This window comes from Mus caroli, chromosome 9 (assembly GCF_900094665.2).
Source record: "Mus caroli chromosome 9, CAROLI_EIJ_v1.1, whole genome shotgun sequence".
NCBI classification, from domain to species: domain Eukaryota; kingdom Metazoa; phylum Chordata; class Mammalia; order Rodentia; family Muridae; genus Mus; species Mus caroli.
This window is the reverse complement of record NC_034578.1, coordinates 15,544,030-15,553,090: the sequence shown is the minus strand read 5'-3', so window position 1 is coordinate 15,553,090 and position 9,061 is coordinate 15,544,030.

Below are 9,061 nucleotides of genomic sequence, written 5' to 3'. Positions count from 1 at the left end.
GCCAGGACAGCCAGGGCTACACAGAGAAACCCTGTCTCGAAAAAACCAAAAAAAAAAAAAAAAAAAAAAAGATTACTGAAAAATTATTAGGTGAAAGAGTCTCAAATAGTGCTTGATGCATGAAACCCTCATAACTCCTGTTTAATTTTCTTTTGTTGCCCTTAACTCTTAATCATGACATTATTCATTATGAGAGAGGCAGTATGCTGGAGAAAAGATGAAAAGTAGGAAAGAAAGTTTATCTTTTGCTTGATAAATGCAAAATTCATTTATTTTAGTTGTGAAATAGTCTTTTTAAATTTAAAATAGATTGTCTTTTAATTTTTATTTATTTTTCTTAGAACTTAAAGGCAAATTTCAATATGGGGTTCTATTCTGAGAAGAATGTTCTTTTTAATTAATTTTATGTATTTACATTCCAAAGCTTAGCTCCCTCCCACTCACCATTTTCAGAGATCTCCCTATCCTCCCTCTCCTTTGCCTTTTATAGTGTACTTCCAATACCTTACCACATGAGGCATCAAGTCACTACAGGATTAGGTACATACTTTCCCACTGAGACCAGACATGTCAACCCTCTGCTACACATGTGCCAGGGTCTTAGACCAACCCATGTATGCTCTTTGGTTAGTGACTCAGATTCTGAGAGCTCCCAAGGGACCAGATTGGTTTACACTGTTGGTGTTCCTATGGTAATGCCATCCTCTTCACTTTCTTTAATCATCCCCCTAACTATTCCATAGAAGTCCCAGACATTTCATCTAGTGCTTGGCTGTAAGTATCTGCACTTTCTCAGTCAGCTGCTTGTAAAGCCTCTCAGAGGGCAGTCGGGCTAGGCTCCTGTCTGTGAGCATTACATACCATCAATAATAGTGTTAGAGATTGATGCCCATCCATAGAATCACAAGTTAGGTGGGTCACTGATTGGCCATTATTTCAATTCTTCCATTCTTTCACTTCTGCTCCATTTTGTCCCTGCCTTTTTTGGGGGGCAGGAACAATTTATTGTCAAGAATTTTTTTAGGTAGGCTGGTGTCACCATTCCTCCACTGTGGGTCCTGTCTGACTACTGGAGATGGTCTCTTCAGGTTCCATAAAATCACTTTTAGGTATTTTGATAAAGGTCATCCACATTGACTCCTGGGAGGTTCCTCTATCCCAGATCTCTGGGACTTCCTAGAGGTTCACCCTACCCCATTGGCCTCCAACACCAGCAGCTGTATATTTCTATTTATGCTCCTGGCACTCTGGACATCTCTCTTATCTTGTGCCATACTTGATCCTGACATTTTTCTCCCCCTTCCCATCCCACTCAGGTCCCTCCCTCCCTTTGCCACCCATGAGTATTTTGTTTCCTCTTCTAAGTGGGATTTAATCATCCTCACATGGAACTTACTTCTTTAACTTCCTAGTGTTTGTAGGATATATCATGTGTATGCTCTATTTTTTTGGTTAATATCTGCTAATCTGTGAGTACATACCATACATGTCAAAAATTAGTAGCCATCCTTTATACAAATGATAAACAGAATGGGAAAAAAATTAGGGAAACAACACACTTCACAATAGCCACAACTAATATAAATTATCTTGATGTAACTCTACCCAAGCAAATGGTAGGTCCATATGACAAGAACTTCAAGTTCATCAAGGAATAAATCATAGAAAAGTTCATAAGATGAAAAGATTCATCATGCTTATGGGTCAGTAGGATTAACACAGTGATAATTGCCACCTCACCAAAGCAATCTACAGATTCAATGCAATTCGCATAACAATTCAAATATATTTTTTACAGACAATGAAAGAACAATACTCATCTTCATATGGAAAAGGAGAAAACACAGGATATCCAAAATAATCACAAACAACAAGAGAACATCAATCATCATTCCTGATGTCTAGGTGTGCTCCAGAGCAACAGTAGTAAAACCACATTGTATTGGTACAGGCAGACACCTTCATCAATGGAATAAACTCAAAGACCCAGAAAAAAAAATCCACACATGTATAGATACTTGATTTGACAAAGAAGCCAAAACCAAACTGGGGGGGAAAAGCATTTTAAATAAGAGGTGCTGGTTTACCTGGTGGTCTGCATGTAGAAGAATGCAAATAGATCCATATTTATCTTGCAGCAAAAGACTCAAATACATGGGGATCAAGCATCTCAACATAAAACCAGATACAATGAATCTAATACAAAAGAGAAAGTGGATGAAGCCTACTTGATAGTGCTAAATGATGGTTTTAATGTGTTCTTGGATTCAGTTTGCAAGAACCCAAAGGTTGGGGACCTTAGATGAAATGTCAGACAGAAGGGAGAGGGAACTTACAGAGCCCACTTCCAGGGTAAGACAGGACATCAAGTGAGGGATGGGGTTGCCAACCCACAATCACAACTCTGACCCATAATTGTTCCTGTCAGAAAGAATTACAGAGAAGGATATGGGAGAAGAGCCTGAGGAAAAGAAGTTTTAGTGAAAGTCCCAAAATGGGATCCAGCTCAAGGGGAGGTCCCAAGGTCTGACAATATTACTGAGGCTATGGAGTGCTCTCTAAAATGAATCTAGCATGACTGTACTCTGGAAGACCCAACAAGCAGCTGAAACAGTCAGATGCAGCTATTTGCACCCAACCAGAAGCAACTAACCCCTGTTGTTGAATTAGGGAAGGCTGAAAGAAGCTGTAGGAGAACCAGCAGTCTCAATTAATCTGGACCCCTAAGATGTCTCAAACACTGGCCCATCAACCAGGCAGCATACTTCAGCTGATAAGAGGAACCCAACACACATACAGTAGAGAACTACTCTGTTTGTGTTCATTTAGAGATGATGCACCTAACCCTCAAGAGACTGAAGGCCCCAGGGAGTTTAGAGGTCAGGTAGAGTTGGGGATGGTGACATCCTTGTAGAGACTGATGGTGGGGAGGTAGTTTGGGATGCAGAACAGTTGAAAGGTAGACGGGATTGGGGGGCAAATTATGGAGTGTAAAAATAAATAAGTAAATTTAAAAATTAAGAATAAAAAAGAGAGCAACCCGTTTAAAGGTGTGAGATGGATCTTGTGTCCCAGGTCCCACTGAGACCAGTCTGGGCAGATCGGCTCGTGGACTGGGGAGGTTGAACAAGTGGACTGTAGAAGCAACACAGCTTCTGGGACAGGCCCCTTTTTGGGCTGTAGATATACAGGCACCTTCCCCATCAGAGAAGAGTTGGCCTCCCAGGGGGGCTCTGACTGCCAGAGCAGGTGAGGGAGCCATCTTGCCTCCAGGGTCCCTCTGAGACAAGTTTGCCCAGATCAACTCGTGGACTGGGAGGGTGAGTGAGCTGACTGCAGAAGCAACAGAGCTTCTGGGACAGGCTCCTTTTTGGGCTCCAGATATCCAGGCACCTTCTCCACCAGAGGAGAGGTGGCTGCGGGGAGGGTTCTGACTTCCAGAGCAGGTGAGGGAGCCATCTTGTGTCCCAGGTCCCTCTGAGACCAGTCTGCACAGGTGAGAGTGTGGACTGCAGAAGCAACACAGCTTCTGGGACATGCCCTGTTTCAAACCTTCATCTTGAGTAAGGAGGCAGATCTGAACACCAGACCTCTGTGAACCTTTCCTGCAAGAGGAGAGCTTGCCTGCAGAGAGTACTCTGACCACTGAGACTCAGAAGAGAGCTGGAATCCCAGGACTGCTGACAGAGGCTAACAGAATCACAGGAAGAACAGGATCCAGCCAGAGACAACTATAAAAACTAACACCAGAGATTACCAGATGGCAAAAGGCAAATGTAAGAATCTTACCAACAGAAACCAAGACCACTCACCATCATCAGAACCTAGCACTCCCACCTCAGCCAGTCCTGGATATACCAACACACCTGAAAGGAAAAATTTAGATTCAAAATAATATCTCATGAAGCTGGTAGAGGACCTTAAGAAGGGCATTTATAACTCACTTAAAAAATATATAAGAGAAGACTGCTAAACAGGTAGAAGTCCTTAAAGAGGAAGAACAAAAATTCCTTAAAGGATTACAGGAAATCATTGCTAAACAGGGGGAAGTCCTTAAAGATGAAACACAAAAATCTCTTAAAGAATTACAGGAAAACACAACCAACAGGTGATGGAATTGAACAAAACCATAAAAGACCCAAAAAGGAAAGTAGAAACAATAAAGAAAACCCAAAGTGAGGCAACGCTGGAGATAGAAACCCTAGGAAAGAAATCAGGAACCATAGATGTGAGCATCAGCGATAGAATACAAGAGATGGAAGAGAGAATCTCAGGTGCAGAAGATTCCGTAGACAACGTGGGCACAACAAACAAAGAAAATGCAAAACGCAAAAAGATTGTAACTCAAAACATCCAGGAAATCCAGGACAAAATGAGAAGACCAAATCTATGGATAAGAGGAGTAGTTAAGAAGACTTTCAACTTAAAGGGCCAGCAAATATCTTCAACAAAATTATAGAAGAAAACTTCCCAGAGGAACACTTCTCCACTACAGGTGGGATTGCAAGCTTGTACAACCACTTTGGAAATTAGTCTGGAGGTTCCTCAGAAAATTGGACATAATACTACCGGAAGATCCAGCAATACCTCTCACAGAAGAAGTTCCAACTGGTAATAAGGACACATGCTCCACTATGTTCATAGCAGCCTTATTTATAATAGCTAGAAGCTGGAAAGAATCCAGATGTCCCTCAACAGAAGATGGATACAGAAAATGTGGTACATTTACACAATGGAGTACTACTCAGCTATTAAAAACAATGGTTTTATGAAATTCTTGGACAAATGGATGTATCTAGAGGATATCATCCTTAGTGAGGTAACCCAATCACAAAAGAAGTCATTAGACATGCACTCACTGGTAAGTGGATATTAGCCCAGAAACATAGAACACCCAAGATACAACTTGCAAAACACAAGAAAATCAAGAAGAGGGAAGACCAATGGGTGGATACTCCATTCTTCCTTAGAATAGGGAACAAAATACCCAACAAAGGAGTTACAGAGACAAAGTTTGGAGTTGAGTCAAAAGGACGGACTACCCAGAGACTACCCCATCCGGGGACCCATCCCATAATCAGCCACCAAACACAGACACTATTGCATATGCCAGAAAGATTTTGCTGAAGGGACCCTGTTATAGCTGTCTCATATGAGACTATGCCAGTGCCTGGTACATACAGAATTGGATGCTCACAGTCATCTATAAGATGGAACACAGAGCCCCCAATGGAGAGGCTAGAGAAAGCATCCAAGTGGCTGAAGGGGTCTGCAACCCTATAGGTAGAACAACAATATGAACTAACAAGTATTCCCAGAGCTCATATCTCTAGCTGCATATGTAGCAGAAGATGGCCTAGTTGGCAATCACTGGGAAGGGAGGCCCCTTGGTATTGGAAACTTTATATGCCCCAGTACAGAAGAATGCCAGGGCCAAGAATTAGTTGTGGGTGTGTAGTGGAACAGGGAGGAGGGAGGGCATATGGAACTTTCAAGATAGCATTTGAAATGTATATAAAGAAAATATCTAATAAAAATTAATTAATTAATTAAGAAAGAAAGAAACAATAAAATAATTTAAAACCAGAAAGAAACAGAAAAAGAAAAAGAAGATGATGAAAACTTCACAAACCTAAAGAAAGAGATGTCCATTAACACACAAGAAGTCTACGGAACTCCAAATAGACTGGACAAGAAAAGAAATTCCCCCCCCCCCGACACATAATAATCAGAACAACAAATGCACTAAATAAAGATAGAATATTAAAAGCAATAAGGGAAAAAGGTCAAGTAACATATAAAGGCAGGCCTATTAGAATTACACCAGACATCTCACAAGAGAGTATGAAAGAAAGAAGATCCTGGACAGATGTTATACAGACCCTAAGAGAACACAAATGGCAGCCCAGGCTACTATACCAGCAAAACTCTCAATTACCATAGATGGAGAAACAAAAGAATTACATGATCAAACCAAATTCACACAATATATTCCCACGAATCCAGCCCTTCAAAGAATAATAAAGAGAAAACACCTACACAAGGACTGAAACCAAACCCTAGAAAAAGCAAGAAAGTAATCCTTCAACAAACCTAAAAGAAGAAAGCCCCAAGAACAGAATCCCAACTTTAACAACAAAAATTACAGGAAGCAACAATTATTTTTCTTTAATTTCTCTTAACATCAATGGACTCAATTCCCCAATAATAAGACAGACTGGCTAAACAAACAGGACCCAACATTTTGTTGCTTACAGGAAACCCACCTCAGGGAAAAGGACAGACACTGCCTCAGAGTGAAAGGCTAGAAAACTATTTTCCAAGCAAATGGTCTGAAGAAAAAGCTGGAGTAGCCATCCTACTATCGAATAAAATTAACTTTCAACTCAAAGTTATCAAAAGAGACAAGGAGGGGGGGCACTTCATATTCATCAAAGGTAAAATTTACCAAGATGAACTCTCAATTCTGAATATCTATGCTACAAATGCAAGGGCATCCACATTCATTAAAGAAACTATAGTAAAGCTCAAAACACACATTGTACCTCACACAATAATAGTGGGAGACTTCAACACNCCACTTTCATCAATGGACATATCCAGAAACAAAATCTAAACAGGGTCACAGTGAAACTAACAAAAGTTATGAAACAAATGATTTAACAGATATCTACAGAACATTTTATCCTAAAAAAAAAAAAAAAAGAAAAAATATACCTTTTTCTTAGCACCTCAAGGTACCTTTTCCAAAATTAACCATATTATTGGTCACAAAACAGGCATCAGCAGATACAAAAATATCGAAATTATCCCATGTATCCTATCAGATCACCATGGACTAAGGCTGATCTTCAGTAACAGCATAAATAATAGAAAACTAACATTCACGTGGGAACTGAACAACACTCTACTCAATGATACCTTGGTCAAGGAAGAAATAAGAAAAGAAATTAAAGACTTTTTAGAGTTTAATGAAAGTGAAGCCACAACATACCCAAACTTATGGGACACAATGAAGGCAGTCCTAAGAGGAAACCATTATAGCCCTGCGTGCCTCCAAAAAGAAACTAGAGAGAGCATACACTAGCAGCCTGACAGCACACCTAGAAGCTCTAGAACTAAAGTGAGCAAATTCACCCAAGAGGAGTAGATGGCAGGAAATAATCAAACTCAGGGCTGAAATCAACCAAATGGAAACAAAAAGAACTATTCAAATAATCAACCAAACCAGGAGCTAGTTCTTTGAGAAAAATCAACAAGATAGATAAAACCTTAACCAGACTAACTAGAGGGCACAGGGGCAGTATTCTAATTAACAAAATAAGAAATGAAAAAGGAGACATAACAATAGAATCTGAGGAAATCCAAAACATCATCAGATCCTCCTACAAAAGAAGGCTGTATTCAACAAAACTGGAAAATCTGGGTGAAATAGACAACTTCTTAGACAGATACCAGGTACCAAAGTTAAATCAGGATCAGATTAACGATTAAACAGTACCATTTCCCCTAAAGAAATAGAAGCAGTCATCAATAGTCTCCCAACCCTAAAAAAGTCCAGGATCAGATGGGTTTAGTGCAGAGTTCTATCAGACCTTCAAAGAAGACCTAATTCCAAGTCTCCTCAAATTATTCCACAAAATAGAAACAGAAGGTTTTCTACCCAATTCATCCTATGAATCCACAATTGCTCTGATACCTAAACCACACAAAGATCCAACAAAGAAAGAGACCTTCAGACCAATCTCCCTTATGAATATAGATGCAAAAATACTCAATAATAACCTAACAAACCGAATCCGAGAAAGCATCAAAATGATCATCCATCATGACCAAGTAGGCTTCATCCCAATGATGCAAGGATGTTTTAACATATGGAAATACATCAACATACTTCACTATATAAACAAACTGAAAGACAAAAAACACATGATCATCTCGTTAGATGCTGAGAAAGCATTTGACAAAATTCAACACCCATTCATGATAAAAATCTTGGAAAGATCAGAAATTCAGGCCTATAACTAAAGATAATAAAAGCAATCTACAGCAAACCAGTAGCCAACATTATACTAAATGGAGAGACACTCAAAGCAATCCCACTAAAATCAGGGACTAGAGAAGGCTGCCCACTTTCTCCTTCCTTACTCAGTATAGTCCTTGAAGTCCTAGCCAGAGCAATTTGACAACAAAAGGAGATCAAGGGGATACAAATTGGAAAAAAAAGTCAAAATATCACTATTTGGAGATGATATGATAGTATATATAAGTGAACCTAAAAATTCCACCAGAGAACTCCTAAACCTGATAATCAGCTTCAGTGCAGTAGCTGGATATCACAAAGGATAAACAGGCTGAGAAAGAAATTAGGGAAACAACACCCTTCACAATAGTCTCAAATAATATAAAATACCTTAGTGTGACTCTAAGGAAGTGAAAGATCTTTATAATAAGAACTTTAAGTCTCTGAAGAAAGAAATTGAAAAAGATCTAAGAAGATGGAAAGATCTCCCATGCTCAGGAATTGGCAGGATTAATATAGTCAAAATGGCTACCCTGTCGAAAGCAATCTACTGATTCAATGCAATCCCCATCAAAATTCCAACTCTATTCTTCACTGAGTTAGAGAGGGCAATTTGCAAATTCATCTGGAATAATAGAAAACCTAGCATAGCAAAAACTATTCTCAAAAATAAAAGAACTTTTGGTGAAATCATCATGCCTGACCTCAAGCTGTACTACAGAGTAATTGTGATAAAAACCTGCATGGTACTGGTATAGCAAGAGACAGGTAGATCAATGGAATAGAATTGAAGACCCAGAAATGAATCCACACACCAATGGTCACTTGACCTTTAACAAGGGAGCTAAAACCTTCCAGTGGAAAAAAGAAGGCATTTTCAACAAATGGTGCTGGCACAACTGGTGGTTATCATGTAGAATAATGCAAATTGATCCATTCTTTTTTTTATTTTTTTAATTTTTTTAAAATTTTTAATATTTTTATTACATATTTTCCTCAATTACATTTCCAATGCTATCCCAAAAGTTCCCCATAGCG